This window comes from Macrobrachium rosenbergii, chromosome 1 (genome assembly GCF_040412425.1).
Source record: "Macrobrachium rosenbergii isolate ZJJX-2024 chromosome 1, ASM4041242v1, whole genome shotgun sequence".
Lineage (NCBI taxonomy): Eukaryota > Metazoa > Arthropoda > Malacostraca > Decapoda > Palaemonidae > Macrobrachium > Macrobrachium rosenbergii.
Window position 1 is genome coordinate 62,491,701 of NC_089741.1, and position 18,163 is coordinate 62,509,863.

Here is an 18,163-nt window from a genome sequence, read left to right on the forward strand (position 1 = left end):
CTTCTTAAACCTTGGGCAGTACACCATTTAAACCAGCTGTAATCTGCTGCATGTTTCAGATAAATGCAATGGACATTTTAGGAAAGCTTCCAACTTTCCAATTTTAAATATTGTTTTCGGTGTCTAAGTTGTATCAAATTTAATGGAAAATGTGAATTGGGTGAAATTCTTTGTATATTTTCCAAAATAACACCGTTAAATAAATTTGTAAATTCAAAAAACTTTAGCCGTCTTGACGGTTAGTTATTTGCTTGTTGTGCATTTTTATTACAGCATCATTCAAACTGTTAACAGTATTAAAAAAAGTACGGCATGAAATCTTGAAGACAGAAGAAACATAGACATTAAAAAATTGGAAACGTATTGAAGATGAATTGCAAATCTTTCACCTCTCCCACTTTTTATTTATTGTATTATAAGATCTGGGAGTAATGTTAGGAAAGAATAATTTCCCAATATTTTCGATGGTTTTAAAATCATACAAGTTGGGTGCAATAAAAACCCAAACTGGCGTAGACTTGAGAAAATTGTTAAAACAAATGCTGATAACGCGACACGAATCTGAATTCAAGCTCGTAGTTCCATGGTCATGTGAAATAAGGACTGTCACGTTTGCCTTTTTGTATGTGATTACAGAATGCATGTAGATGTGGTGTCTGAATCACTTCTTATGTTCGATTGTTAGAAAAACGTTTGAAAACACATTTCAGGTGTTTCTCTGTATCTATCTCTTTTCTTATTCTTTTGAAAAGCTGAAGTGAACGGGACGGGCAACTTAATGCCCATATCAAGCCCAGACCCGGAGAGATAAAAAGTGAGATAAAAGGAGTGGGGTTGGAACCAGAAGGAAGTAAAAGACGATTCCAAAGCTTGGCTGTGGGAGACAAGAACCTGTCATGCCATCACCGTTTTCGCTACAAAAAATTATTGATATCGTTATAGGAGATTTTAATGGACAAAAGGAGGGAGGGACTTGAGAATCATTGGTGTTTACGTATGTGTCACAAGACTTAAAAATGTATATGGTTTTCAAACTTGTGTAAATATATTTGTTGAACAGGCAAATTTATGAAAGGGGACCGGTTACTTTTTCAGTGTCTAAGTTGCTTTTGTGATCATGGTTAAGGACTAGGGTAGTTTTTCTATCCATATCTTTTGCACAATACGAAGTCATCGTATTAATGTCATTAGCATAACATTGTTCTGCTTTAGTTATTGTAAATATATTCATGGAGATATTTTATATTTCTTGTTCTGATTAATCTTTGTTTCACGTACCCGGCGTGAAAATGTAAGATGAAAGTCTCCATTATAGCAAAATGCTCCTGAAAAAAGTCATTTTCCGTTTAAAACATATAAAAATGAAATTACTGATTTTTTGAAGTATGTTGTGAAACATGGTAAGTCGTCAATAAGAGACCTAAGAGTAATGACGAACAGACAACACCGCAACCCTTACTAACTGCTAAAAAATATTCACTCCTTACCTTGGCCGAAGTATTGGCGACTAAAGATGCAAATTACCTGATGGACACGGAGCCTTTTTTTAATATCGGTCGAACACTTGGTAGACACGATTGAGCAGTCTGAGCTAAAACAGGAAGGGGATTCTTGTCTGTGAAAGATGGCAGTGACTGCTGTGTGTATTTTCCCTGTGTGTTTCTCTTGTGTATCAAACACAATGTTTGGTTGTAGCCTTATCTTAATGCTCTGAAAAGAGCTTAGGCGTCATCATTTCGTAATGCCCATTAACTTCTCAGTGACTATATAACATTTTTAAAAGAATAAAGTGTTTGATGAATAAATCACATCATGATTTCAGTGATACTGTACATTTTAGGGAATCGTCATTTAATTATTTTGTTAAGTTGAGTCGGTAGGTCATCAGTGCCATGTTGTGTTGCAAAACTTCACAGTCTAAGGAATAGGTTCAGATAAACAATCATTAATTCGGGCTTGCCAACATTTTTATATGTATTTTTTTATGCTTAGATTGAAGTGAGGTGTATATCGGGAGTCAGACATCTGAAGAAGCCATATATAGTTTATTTCTATAAATAATCTAGAAAATCCTACAGTTATACAGTTATTGTAATTACAATTCCTTATAGACTACTCCATGTGCTGTATTCGTCTTTTCATTCCCCAGATATTAGTGGATTTTCATTAGGAGGATTGCTCTCTTGCTTCACAGGTAATGTGAATATATGTTTTTCCCCTACTTGTTAAGTTACAATATTTTCCAACATCTTCTGAATCCCAGATCAGCAGACAACATGTTGCTTATGTGACCTAAATCACACTTCATCGTATTGTTTTTTTGTGATATTGTGATGTCTTCTGTCGGAAATTGTTTCTGTGCCTAGGTCATGTACATGTGATAATTTAGTCATTCTGTGAAATTCAGGAAAGATGTATTTTCACGGCTAAATTAAAAAGATTTGGCTAAAGTTAGGATGACTTTCATCTCGTAATTTAGGATGAAATACTCATGCAAGATGCAAATTATTATCATTTACTGTTTCAAGGCAACTACAATACATGACAAATATATCAAATAAACAATAAAGTGTAACTCATGTCAGCCTGCTCAGCAAAACAGCATAATTATGTACCAAGTTTGAACTTGGAGGCTCCAAGGGTCAGCTACAGAATTAGGAACACCATTTCACAATTTTGTCACAAGGGGAAACTTAAAATAAGGTGCATATCTCTAAATGTAAAAAATGATCAAAATTGTGAAATATCTTGTACAAAACACCCATTGAGCTAAGCGAATAACATTTCCAGGGTTAAAGAGTGTAATAAAACTTGTTTTTGTCCAACAATTTAAGATGCGAGTCAGATGCTGAAGACCAAACGGGAAAAATATAAAAACGTGGAAGAATAAACGAATTTAAACATTTTCTGGAGATAGACGGGTCTCCAAAAATCAAGGAAGACTTTCCCAGCATACCAGTTTTAGTACAGTTGAAGAAGATACAGGCTGGGTACGTGAAATTAAGTTAAGTCTTCCAGAATTCTAAATGAGTTCCTTCTAGTTAAAGAAACACTGTCATTGAAAAGGTTTGGTTGTGAGGCTGGGGGCGAATTTAATGTCATAGACATGCTATCAGTCACACTTTGAACATATGAACATATCAGTAAGTTGGAATTAAATAAGATCTCCTTGCAGACCAGTTTTTTCTATTAATCCAAACATTAAAACTGTTAATTAGATACATGTTAGTCAAGCATGATGAAGTGATAAGCAGTGCGAAATCCTTTGCTAATTACATCAGAATTTATGGAACAAGGGACCAGTCGTAATAAATTCAACCTTATTTGAGGGATTACCATTTATAATGATCCTCCCTCTCTCTCTCTCTCTCTCTCTCTCTCTCTCTCTCTCTCTCTCTCTCTCTCTCTCTCTCTCTCTCTCACTGGCTTCGAATTTTTTCAATTTTGACACGATGTTGCCCTCGTGTTTAAACCAGAACAGTTCAAGTAAATTGTGCCACGTACGTTCAAATACCGTATAACAAACGTTTGTAAAACTAGACAAAATGACTTGGTTTGTGAAGATTGATACCTATTTTTATACATCGGTTCTAACATAAGTTAAAATGTACGTTTCCCAATCTTCATGAAATATTGAAGACCTTGTTGTTTATTTAATTTCCTCCAAGTTAGTGTAAAGGTATAAACGATACACACAAAACATTTCGGAATAATAAGATATTTGCATTAACATATTTCCGATACCTCTTAGCATTATGAAGTTATAACAGTTTACGCATCTTTTGATTTAGAACTTGTCAACTTTATGGAAGGGAATGCAATTCAATCAGCGTCCGACAATCAGCGTAAAATTGCTCCGCCTGATCAAAAACTCCCGAGAACCCAGTTTATGACTATGAATAAATTCAGAATAATAGCAGTACCCAGGGTTTCTTTATATAATCATATTTCATTTCTTCGGCTCTCTCTCTCTCTCTCTGTTTTATGTCTCTCTGATGTCTCTCTGGATTATCTCAGCAGTTTTATGTCGTATGATGTACTTATGAAACTAAAGAACTAAGAATCTGGGAGTTACGAAGTAATATCTTGAGTTGATTCGAATTACATAAAGTGGAGGGAGTAATTGAATAACCATCTCGTAATTCTCTGTTTCCAAGAAAAACAGAACAACATGTGGATATTTAGGACGGAGTTGTTAAATGATACGATTCTTCTCATTTGTTTTTAATAAGAAATAAAAACGAGAACATTTCTTACGTTCCTCCTGATAATGTTTCACAGATTCCTCGTATCTGGGTGAACGATGCATCATATCAAAGAGTTGCTGGCGAACAAAGCGGAGAGCGTAATGAGGACAGGAATGAAAACATCCTCAGATTTATGCTTTTTACCGTTTCAGAATAAAAACGTTTTCCGACAGGCGTTCGTTATTTTTCGTCTCTCTTCCCTCAAATATCTGTATATACAGTACAGCCTTTTCTTTGAGGGGAAGCCGTCGACAGTGCACCTAAACCTTGTTAATACAGAACTTTTAATTGCTCTCAACTTTTCTTTAAGAGCGAAATAAATGTTTCCGCCTTTAATTCTCCCTGATATGAATTCTCAAAATCCAAGTCGTCATTTTTATGATTCTGTTACATTTTTTAACTGCTATTGTCAGTTTGTATCGCTTGCTAGGCTAGTTACTGTGCTTAGGTATTACATGGATGATAATGAAGTCGATGCTTCTTATTCTGATAAACACTCTGAAGAATTACTTGGTTTTCCTAGTGATTTTTTAGATGAGTAACATCTCATCACCCGAGTACGTAAAACAAATATCCATTCTTTAGTTTGTAATGTAGATCTAACGTAATAAATGTAGACCTCTGTGCCGTACTTTTATTAGGTTTTGAGCTGAAGTTCTTTTTTTGTCACCATCTTTCAGTAATCTCTTTATTCTAAAATCTGATTTTCTTCTATGTTAAATGATTTAGCGCGAAATTCCGATTTGCTGGAGGTTTGGTTAAGAGATGCTTTTTCATGTTGTGGTCGATGACTTTCACCCATCACAATCGCTGCCAGTTCCTTGATGAATCGGTGTTATTAAGCAGTTTTGACACAGTGCCTTTCTCTGTAGTTTTATGCCGCTCTCTCTCTCTCTCTCTCTCTCTCTCTCTCTCTCTCTCTTCTCTCTCTCTCTCTCATGAAAATTATTCATGTTTGGGTGTGAATAATTATTCAGCGGGCACGAACACACACATACACTATATATATATATATATATATATATATATATATATATATATATATATATATATATGTGTGTGTGTGTGTGTGTGTGTGTGTGTGTGTGTGTATGTACAGTATATATACACATATATATTTATATTTACAAATATATAAGTATGTATATATGATTATAAGTAAATGGCAGACAGGTTAAACTATGACGTGTTTATCACTTAACTTAAATTTGTTAGTGATGTGTAACGTTCTCTGGTATTTAAATTAGAAAAGGAAAATATTTCAGTAATGAACACTTAAATACATACTCTGTCGTAATCCATTAATTAGACATAATTTCCTCGTGAATCGTCTATGGTTTCTGTATTCAAGTGGAAGCACAAATGCTGATTATATCTGCAAAGATGTTGAAGGCAATACATTTATGTAACAAAGGACTACTTGAAAAACTTCCTTCATTAGAGTTAGTGTAGAATCCTACGACGTTACTGAGAATTTGTTAGAATGTAATTGTGTGAATTTAGCCTAATGAGTGTTGTTTAGGAATTCACTTTCTTTGAAATCACCAAATGTGCCGGTTTGTCAGAGGAAAAGATGAAGGTTGTATCGGAAATGTTTCAAGTTTTTGTGACGGTAGATTCACTGTGCAGTTTTGTAGGCGAATGTCGACCGTATGTATTCACTTGAATTTTCCGGCATAATAATTCCGAGGAAGACTGCTGAACATACTGTAATTGATACGAAATCATGTACCTAAAATTAATGCATGAAGCTATATTTTCCTGAACACTTTTCTGTACTATCAAATAATATGAGAGGGATCCTTGTTAATAGCATCTTGTTTAAATATTATTCCAACGGGATTGTACTTGACTTTACACTTGAGTAATTACGTATGTGTTTTTCATTGTATGCTAATTAGAATTCATTGTTCAGTTTATAAATTTATTTATGATATTAATACAAACGATGGTTGTTTCGCCCCTTTTTTAACGATATGCAAAGCTTTTACGCAGAAATGATCAAATTTTGAAATGGAATGAGTGATGAGTGTGTCTAGCATAGTCTTTCCTTATGGTGTTTCACACTGTATACTTGGGTAGATCATTGTGGCATAGCATGAATCATTTTTCTGTAATGGCAGTTCTTACTGCCTTTATTTGGACTTGATGGGTCTTTTTTCACATTAAAACGTAGCTTGCTTAGAAAACAGGCGACGTTTTCCTGTGCTTTTGTTACCTTAGCATTTGTAAAGTTCCTGAAGTTTGTTTTGTCTTTTATTTTTGTTCCAGTCATTATTCTTTACATATCACCCGCACCGTTAAGTATATGGATTTCCAAAGCTTGCCTCTTGTTTTCCTGTCATTTTCGTTGATCCTTGATGAAGAACCACGTACTTTGTGTAAAACGTCCTGGTTTCACTAATCCACGAACACCCTTCGTCATATAATATATAGAGTATATATATATATATATATATATATATATATATATATATATATATATATATATATATATATAATTATATAATATATATATATATATATATATATATATATATATATATATATATATATATATATATATATATATATATATATATATATATATAACACACACACTACATATATATATATATATATATATATATATATATATATATATATATATATATATATATATATATGTGTGTGTGTGTGTGTGTGTGTGTGTGTGTGTGTGTGTGTATTCTTATACAACTAGAACCTTGGTATTCTTTCTTTACTATAGTTTTGCATCAGTAACTTCTTGCCATTCAGAACGCTCTCTATTTTTGCTCTACCTTGTACCGTCTGCAGTTTTACTTACTGCATGACTTATCCCTTGGTTTTGTATCGCATGTTGTTATAAATAACTTTTGTGGTTGGGCAAAGATATCAATATGTTTTATAGACTTATATGTTGTGTTATTAGATATTAATAATTGTACAGAAAGTTTTAAGGAAATATATATTCTTATAGGAAGAGCTCTAGAAAACACATGTTGAAGTTTATTATATACAACTCTTTCTGTTGAGACATTGTGAATGATATTTCAGCTTTGCGTTTCAGTATTTTTTCTTATCTAAAATATTCTTGGTGTTTCTTTTTCTTTACGCATGATTCTGTTTGATGTAATTTGTAGATGCTAATTTTTGTCCTTCTGTGTGAAAAATTCTGGTTGATTGCTTTTGAATTTTGTGCCCTATATAAGAAAAGAAGGTGCAACCTGGTCGTGAAGTCAGGGATATTGTATTTCATTATATCAGTGTATAAGGATTGATTCGTCATGTTTTATCTTTTTTAGTTTTTTCGGTCTATTTTTTTTTATAGAACTTTTCAGTTCTTCGGCACTGATGACAACTTTTGGTGTAGGATCAGTTTATATATGAACTGTTTTCAGCTTTATAGTTCAGCCTTACGTGAGAATGCAGGTGTGTTTGTTGGCTTGTATGTATGTATGTGCAGGAATTCACTTGTCTTTAATTTTTATTCTTTTAAAATTATTTTCAAACGGCAGTGCAGTAATGCCTGGATGCTACATCAACAGAAAGTTGTAACCACCTCTCATCTGCATTATGAATCTGGAGACAACAAGTGGGGAGAACTGAATGTTATGCTTTCGAGAGGTAAAAGGCAATGGAGGGTTTGCTCTTCTGCAAGGAATTCCGTTTATTGGTTAAATAGAAGTGCTTCGTGGGGGATGGGGAGTGGGGGGGGGGCGGGGTTAGTGTCGTCAGTGCACCTCATGCGGTGCACTGTAGGCATTACTTAAGGTTTCTTTGCAGCGTTCCTTCGGCCCCTAGCTGCATCCCCTTTCGTTCCTTTTACTGTACATCCTTTCACATTCTCTTTCCTCCACCTTACTTTCCACCCTCTCCTAACAATTGGTTCATAGTGCAACTGCGAGGTTTTCCTCCTGTTACACCTTTCAAACTATTTACTGTCAATTTCCGTTTCAGCGCTGAATGACCTCATAGGTCCCAGTGCTTCGCCTCTGGTCTAAACTCTATGTTCAATTAGTCATTTAAATAATAGTGGGATATAGATCTTCATCACAGCACACCACCTCCGAGTTTGGGAGTTGCTTTAGGGATTTTATGCTCAAAAAGTGTGTAATTTACCACTGCGGGAGATGGACACACACTCGTCAGAACTGACAGTTAAATGTAAAGAGTTTACATTACTGAACGAAATAGTAAAGTAAATTCTTAGTGTAATTAATTTGTTTGGGGTTTAGTTCAAGATAAACTGTTGGATTATGAACAGTTTAACCTAACGTCTGCAGGAGAAAGGAAGTTTAGACGCCAACTGATTTAGTCGTCATTCCGATTCATCTGGGGTATCGGTGGCAGCTGGTGGGCGAACCTATAAAATCATTTGCTTTAGTGTCTGTCTGAAAAAATATCATCCATAAGGTCCAGTATCCAATGATCACTTGAGTATATGTTGGTAGGTTTAATAGACAATGGCAGTTTGTAGAACCATCTTTCTGTATGGGCTGGTGCTCTTTAAAAAACAATCGCGTCCTCACTCAGTGAGTGTTGTACGAATCTCATTTTATATAAATAAATATTATATATAAATATAAATATATATATATAAATATAAATAAATATATATATATATATATATATATATATATATATATATATATATATATATATATATATATATATATATATATATATATACACACACACACACACACATATATATATATATATATATATATATATATATATATATATATATATATATATATATATAATGAGTATATATATAGTGCAAGAGCAGTAAACTACACTTTAAGAAAAAAGGCCCATTGAAGAGTCTCTATAATGAGGATTTCAGGATAATAAACCAACATGATCATGTAGTGCGTAACTGGTATCATATGAAATATTAAGTTTCATCATGGTCCTTCAATGGTAGGTGACAAATCCGTTCTAGAAGCAAAAATCATTCCGTCTAGTGTGGCTTCACCCTTAGTTGTATTGATTATTTCAACTCGACTGTTTATTAATTCTACTTATGGAAGTAGCATACATCCTAAATGGGTGTATACATTCTTACATTAATAAAAGAGTTGAATTATAGCAAAAAGATTCAGTTTTAATAGCGAATTAAGAACTAGGTAACTTTATTCGTAATTCTATGGCCCTACGCAGTATAAGTTATTCATTATCCAGCTAATTAGTTTTTGTAAACGTTATTCATTAACCAGCTTAATTGCGTTTTTCAAACCTTTGATATCCTTTATTTGTATTTAAGGGTATGCTAGTTCAAAATCTTTGCTCCAAAACTTGCCATTGACAGTTAATGTATCGTTTAAGCATTGTCTTAATGCTATTATCAGTATTAATGGTATGTTTCCTGTCTATCAAAAAATGAAGAAAATAAAGCTGCCAGTCTTCGGGGTTTCCTTTTTCTCCTCTCTTGGTTCTTGTCCTAAATCCCGAAGCGTCATTTTCAAGCGGATTTATATCGTGGTGGAGAGCAGGTCACTCCTTTTGTCCTGGACTGTATACATCTTTGATATATTATATTTCTCAGGTCTACATTCCGGAGTTCCATTTTTTTTGCTTCGTACCCGGCGTGGTTTTTTTTTTTTTGTCTTATATACAGTAGTTTACGAGTTTTCCTCCTTTCACAAATATGGTAATCGTTGATTAAAAGGGTGGCATTTTTGTATAAATGTCTTATCTCGCTATCAGTATTAATCTCCCTTTGAGTCATTAATATAGGTATTTCAGTTAAGTTTGAAATTGACATGAATATTTGCTGTACCAAATTTATCGCAGTTTGAAGCATTCTTTCTCCTCCCATTCTCTCTTTCATTATTCATAACCTTCCTTCTCATAGAGGTGTCTGAGTTTCTTAATAGGGTTTAATTCTAGATCCCATTTTCTGCGGCGTTCAAGGACATTTCTGCACTTGTTTTCTTCAATTTGAAAGCATAAGGGCATTTGGTTAGCCGGTTCATAAAATCGCGGAGAGCATAAAAATATAAAGACTTTAAAGTATACAGAAACAATTATTGTGGATTGAATAAAATGAAACATTAAGTATAATAGGAGAAATGCATTTTATGGCTACAGCAAAAAAAAAATGGATATATATTGCGAAGTGACTCGTACTGGATCTTTTTTTTTTTTGTCCAGCATTTTAATTTGCTTTGATTTTAATTGTCACGTCTGAAATACAGGTATCCTTCTGTGTGTAAGAATAAACACACACACACACTATGTATATATATATATATATATATATATGTATATCTGTGCATGTGTGTATATGTATAGGTTATATATATATATATATATATATATATATATATATATATATATATATATATATATATATATATATAAAAGCTATTTGTCACATTTTATCTATTTATGTTGTTATTTGTGATGATTAAGTATAGTGGACCCAAATATAAAGTACGGTAATTTATTTGTTGGTTTATTTTATCACTATGATACCTAAAATATTGATTTCAAAGAAGCTCTGTAGGATATTGCAATAGGTCATCCATATACCAGTGATAAAAGTATACCGACTTGTCATGTATTTGCTATAATCAGTACATATCTGTTTGTGTGGATGTCTTTGTGAGAGAGAGAGAGAGAGAGAGAGAGAGAGAGAGAGAGAGAGAGAGAGAGAGAGAGAGAGAGAATGTTTGAAATTCATCATCTACTCCTTTATTACTGATCGTTTGCCAAGCTAAACCCAAGGTTGTTGAGATTTTTTGTTTTTTTAGTTAACTAAGCCTTTTTTCTCATCTGTATTCAAATAATTATTCCGTATTATTCTCTGCACCTCTGTATATTAACAGTAAACGAGATACGCGCATGTGTGTATATGAATATATTTATATATAAATACATATCTAAATATACATTAATATTTATATGTATGTATGTATGTATATATATATATATATATATATATATATATATATATATATATATATATATATATATATATATATATATATATATATATATATATATATATATATATATATGACGTCATACAGCCCTTTCATTTGAGGAGAGATGGTTGAGATTCAACAGGTTAACCTGCCCTTTCCCTTTCTTGACTCCGACACATGCTTGCACCCATTTACACTTGGATGGACTGGTGGATGTGTGGTTGGTAGCGGCCTGTTGACTTAGCAAACGTGAGCCAAGTGGGCATCTCCTAACCACGGGGGTGGGGGTAGGGGCAGGGGGTAGTGAGGGCAAGCTAGCCCAGCTCAGTGCTGGTCCCAACTCCGAATAAATCGGAAGCTATGGAGTCAGGAAGGGCCTCCGCCAGTAAAACATCTACCAAAATCAAATATAGAATAATCCTTTCAAGATAGAAACAGCGACCCCAACTAGGGATTAAGCTAAGAAGTGCAGTTTGACTAATATATATATACATATATATATATACACATATATATACAGTGTATATATATACATGTATACATATATTGATATGCTTTATATATATATATGTATAATATGCATGTGTGTGTATGTATGTATGTATATATGCATATAGTGGGGATAATTATCAATGGAGTTAGCAACCAACATAATGATATAACGATGGAGTGAGAAATCATGAAATAAAATTCAAGATATGCCAGTGTTACTTACTGGGGTACATCTCATAACCTCACTTAAAATAACCTATACTGCTGCATCGTAATTGAATTTGGGGGTTTTACCCACCTTCCCTGGACCTACCCTTAATTTTTCCTTATGGTGATAAATCCTAACCCATCCTAACTTTGGTGCAATGTTCTACCTGGTGGAGATAGATACCCCCCCACCCTTGGACTGCCTTAATCAAATAATAATTCCAATGGTACTTTAAGGATACTTCCTAACCTGGTGTGATGCATCTTACCTGACTTAGGTCGCGACTCAGAAATTTTCTGCCAGTAGTTCTTACCTGGATACATCTTAATTTAACTTAAAGAGCTGAATCCTACCTGAACTCAAGCGGGCACTTTCTAACCTAACCTAACTTATCCTAAAGCACAGCGCCTACCTGGTTAGTAGGGCTTCACACTCTGGACCTTTTTATTTTAATCTTCCTATACTTAGCTACGTGTTTACTTTAAGTACCTCAAGTCTGGTAGGTAGAATGTGTTACACATATAATAGACTATTTTTGTCACTTCAGTTATGTCACTCCTGTGAGTACAGTGAATATTTCTGTATTTTCCCTTTACCTTCTCTTACTTCTAAATGAGCACCATTTTTGGGGGGGCTTGTTCCTTATAAACAGGGTTCATCTTCTGAATAATATATATATATATATATGTATATATATATGTATATATATATATATATATATATATATATATATATATATATATATATATATATATATATATATCAGACGCAATGACATTTTCTTTTTACTGAAGTTGCGGTACAGCATGTTGCGTGTATAACCGTTGGTCATGCACATGAAATCATCATGTTCAGTCTGAGAGAGTTGCACGTTTCGGGAATATTTGCCGTTATACCTGTTGTTGCACTACCATCTTCATTCTCAGCGTGAGCGTTGTTGCCACAAATATTGTCCGTATTTTTATTATTGTTATTATAATAATAATTGTTACTGCTGTTGTTTATTATCTGTTCATAAGGTTGCTTATTAATGTCATTCTGTTGTTATGGTTTTTTCAGGATTCAAATTAATTGTCGGAATTACCTCTTTATGTGTTCTGCTTGGATTGCAAGCTTATGTGTTGTTGTTTTTATCTTATAACCTTGATAGCTTTGATAACATATAATATATATCTAGTTATTCTGTGGATAATGATACGCTAGCCCTGTGTAAGAAGTATAATGCATTTTGTTTTGTTAGAAGGCAGGAAGACTAAATGGAAATATTGATGCATTTATTAAATTGTATATGACAGACAAGGAAAATATTGACAGTGTTCGCTGAATTTTGTATCGTTAACTGGCGTCGCAGTTATCATGGTCATCGACAATGGTTTTTAAGAGGCTGCCATTCACATGGAAGCCTCATCCTGTCATGAAAAAGCATGTGCCAAAGGAGTGACGTCGATTCCTTTATTTGGGAGAGCAGAACCCGCCAGGTGTGTTAATGATTTGAACTAATGCCACCTTCGTATTCGTCGGGGTCGTTTATGGATCGCGTGGCAAAGCATGAGGATCATGCAATGAAGTGGATGTCAGAGGAACAGGAAGTATTGGAAAACAAGGGTTAAAGCTGAGATGCTCGAAAGAAAAATTCTATGAAAGAAATTTTTGTGTGTGTGTGAGACAGGGAAGGAAGCTGTAAAGAAAAGGAAAAAAAAACAGTGAGAGGAAGAGTATAGAAAATAAGCCATGAACGATCTGGTGTCGTGCCTGAATCACCTCAAGAATCTAACCAGCGGAGGACGAAGGATAAAAAGAAAAAAAAAATGAAAAGTGATCCGATAATAGAGCTCCGCAAATAACTAGGAGTAATGGAATGTGGGAAAGCTCTTGGGTAGAGCAAGAGTAAATGTGAAGGAAAGGAGGTCAAGGAGATATGTTTTCAAAGAGAGGAAAGGGAGATAGTAGACAGAACATGAATTGGGAGCGAGAGCTATCGTAGGTCAACAGATTCAAGGTGAGTAAATTAAGAGAACCAGGACTAGTTAATAAATAAGATTATATAAAATAATGTTAATACTCTACTTCTTATTTAATTAAGAAAAATAAAATCAGTGTAATTAAACAATCGACTCGATATATAACCCGAGATAAAGACTTGTTACAAACGATCTCGCAATCAGTGGAACTGGACGATAATAACCATCACGAAATGGAGGAGGAAGAGAAAGCGAGAGATAACTACAAGAGCCTGGCAGCAGACACCGTCTCTCGTGTTGCTAATTGCATTTCTCCGTGTCATACGTTGTGTCATATGCGGTGTCGTAGGCTGGCCAGCAAACGACAACAAGAGCGGTTGGGTTGTGGCACCTGATCCACCGCTTTACCTTTATATACAGAGGGAACATTTGATATTCCTGTCTGGCATTGCATCCTAATTCATATGTTTTTGCTGGCGTGATTCCGTGTTTGCGGCGCTGACAGCTCGCTGCTTAGTCTGTGTTTCTGATCCTATAGCCGCGCGTATGTATTGTTTGTTGGTAATGAAACTTTCAGTTAACTCAAATTTGTATCTTTCTCAGATTCGCAGTGGCAATAAAGGCTTGTTTTTGCTTTTATCCTCTTATGAAAGACTTTGATGCTTTTTTTATCCATACCTCAGAATATTTTTTGCCAGATAATTATTTGAATTGTTTGTATGGACATTCGGGGGATACTTGTATATGTAGTGTATTTAATATTGTGTATTTACGGTTTTATTATTTATTTTATTTTTCTTTAACTAAGCAAAGCAGTATCTGGCAAAGATATCCGAAGCAAAGTCGACAAGCGTACTGTAGATCATACGTGTGATTTACCGTCCTCAGAATGTTCTTCCTTTGAATAGTATTTTTCATATGAACGATTTTAAAAGATATAAAGAAGAGTCAGTTTATATCCTACAGTTCAGCATAAAGAAGAGTCAGTTTATATTATACAGTTCAGCAGCAATTTCTCTCATGCTAACGTGTACATTATTAATTTAATAACAGTATTAAGAAGAAGCTTTTCTTTCCAAGTGCCATCCTGGGCGTAGTCCTTCCGCAACGTGCCAAAGAGTTGCACCTCCCTGACGGTGGGTTTGGGAAGCGAGGAGTGAAAATAGAAGCCTAAATGTCCCCCCGAAAGCTAAATAGTTTGTGGTGTAGTGTCAATATATCCTTCAATGTCGGAGGCAAGTAGTGTGGCGGCCACATGATCTGGCCGAACGGGAGACATATTTATCCCTCAGTTGAATGGACCTAATGGAACATTTTTCTCTTTAATGTCTCCTATCTAGGGCTTAAAAGGTTTTATAGTAGTATTTACTGCTAGTGCAAGATGAGGTAGAGAAGGATAATGGGTGAACCAAAGAGGTTCCTGCCTGGATGCTGCTGCTGCTGCTGCTGCTGCCCTTGCTGCTGCTGCCTCGGAGGAGGAGGAGGAGGAGGACGAGGCCGAGGAGGAAACGCAGCTTAAGGAAAGGGAAGGATATTTGGAAGGATAAAGGGGCAGAGCAGGGAAGGGAAAGGGCGAAGGAGTAATAGGAGGAAGAAGGCGATAAGGAAAGGCAGAGGACAAGATCGAGATAAGAAGAGTCATATGGGATGCTAATGAGATTGAAGAGAATATTGGGTAGGGTAAAGGGTTTCGGAAAGCCCAGAGTATTAAAAAAAAGAGGGAGAATGAGAAAGAATTATGTGGGAAGAAAATGATACAATAAAGGGGAAAAAAGTGAAAGATGCACTAGGGGAAAGGAATGTAAAAAAACAAAGATAAAGACAGGCGAGAAAAAATATTAAAAGGGTTGAAAAGGAACTGAAAGAAATATAAGATAAAAAAAAAAAAGGTTGAAGGATGGTTGCGTTTAGGAGTATGGGAATGAAGACTGAGTGGTTTATATAAATAATAAATTGATGTCAGTACGAACTGAGAGGTTATGCAAAAAAGGATTATCGCGGAAGAAGACTATTGGCTGCCATAAAGAAAAGAAAAGAATGGGGAAATGCTATAGAGGTAAGAAGGCTATATTTTACCAGATTGAGTAAAGCAGAGTAGAAAGTTAAGGAGTAAGCAGTCGGAAGGAATGAATAACTCAGAAAAGGAGAGGAAATATTGATCATCGCATGACACAGAGGAGAATAAGAAGCGCGATGCTGGTCAGGAAGAAGAAAAAGAGCGTCGTGTTAATGAGTACAGAGAAAGAAAAATTGCGATCTGAATCCTATTTGTGGAGGGGAGGTAAGAGCAAATGTGAGTAAGATTCGACAATGAATAGAATGCGTAAATGAGGTAGCAATGAAAGGGAAACCATCTGCGTGGATTGGAGCGAAAGAAGCGGACTAGTAATGGAAGAACTGAAATGGGAAATGTGATAGATGTTAGAACTGTAACAGCAGATGTCGAAGGAAATGATATACATGAGAATGCGACCAGGCCGACTTGGAATAATTTAGAGGGGTATTAGGTACATGGGCGGGGAGGGAGGAGCAGGTACAAAGAAATAGGATATAATGAGAGAGAGAGAGAGAGAGAGAGAGAGAGAGAGAGAGAGAGAGAGAGAGAGAGAGAGAGAGAATATTTGACTTGAATCACGATCTGTGTTGCTTCCAGTTTCCTATTCTACTTAACCATGTGAACTTCCTTCCTCCTCCTCCTCCTCCTCATTCCTCTTCATTCTCCTCCCCGTCCCCCATTCCTCCTTTACCTGCTGCTGCAGTTGGCAGCAGGTGACGCTAACACACAAACACCAACAACACCTCACAACTGCAACAACAACATAATGTACTGACTGTGAGATGATGATGCTGCTTCATCTCACATGGAGAGATGCTGTGCGTGCATTCAGTATCTTTAAAAAAACTTTTATTATGAAACAGAGATGCTTAAAAAGCTTCACCTTCATCTGACTGCATCATTGGTATGGGTACAGGAAGATGTTTATTTATCAGTATACTATGTAGTACGACCGGGAAAGTTAGAGTACTCTAGATGACTTGACTATAACGGCAAAATGTTTTATAACTAACGTATAACCATGCGGATTGATGCAGATTTTTTTATTATATGAGAAGGCAAAGATTTCTAGAAAAATCTTTACTGTATTTTCTGACAAAATTGAAGTTGTAATGAAAACGAGAAAACAAATACTGCTTGTTCTTCCACTTTAGGGAATGATGGTTTGTTTCACATATTCTATTTAAATTACCCTGGGATTAAACAAACATTTACATTATCACTAGTCTGACTTTCTTGCCCTTTAGTTGTTTGGTCTTTATTATTATGGTACAAAAAAAGATTTGCAGTAGATTAAACTTTTTTTTCTTTCATACACATTTAGTAACAACTCTTTCCCCGTGTGAAAATTTTGCTCAGCACGCATTTTTTGGGCTCATTTATTCAATATCACAACCTTTTGAATGCTTCCCTGTCAGTTTTCATAGAAATATTTCAAGACGCTATCCAGACTTCCCTCTCCTCCTATAACCGTGCTCCTGATTATGTGCAGTTCTCTGTTTGAGGCAGCATCTGGTGTTGTTTTCCCCTAAACTGCATAATGACCAGTTGTACATGAATCAGTTCTCTTCTTACCGATACATCCTTCAACATCATTCCCGATGTAATTTGTAAGGAGACCTGGTCTTGCACATTCTTCTCGTGAATGCTTCACTTCTCTAAAGAAGTTTATACGAATATTATTCGGTGAAAATATCTTCTGCAATGAAACCCCTTGTACGCCATATCTTACTAGATCTCTTAATATGTGTTTTTCCCCCTGATTCCGAATTGGTTAGTTCAAATCTCGCACAGTTAAAAGTTTCCCATTATCGAGATCTTTCCCGAAACTCATCAATACCAATTCAGAATTACTCATCTTTCGTTATACATAAATAATTAGCTACTCAGTTAAGCGTTTGTTGTGAGCTTTGTATGACAAGTCTTGCGTAGCTCAGGCAAATTTCATAAACATATCTTTGCTTTGGCTCTCAAATGGTTACTAACTGTTACACGTGAAGTATGACGTACAATCACTCTTCCAAGTTTTCTTCGCCAAGCAATATTTTTCTTTAGTTTTTATTCGATTGCCACACCATTCATGCACTGCATTCCAGCGGTGTAAATGCTGACCAGTTTTCGATTCCCATCACCGTACTGGACATCAGATTCACTTCCATAGCCTGTAGGCATTACTTGAGGGTCTTTGCAGCTTCCCTTCGGCCACTACCTGCAGCCTTTTTCATTCCTTTTAATGTACCTTCTTTCATATGCTTTCTTCC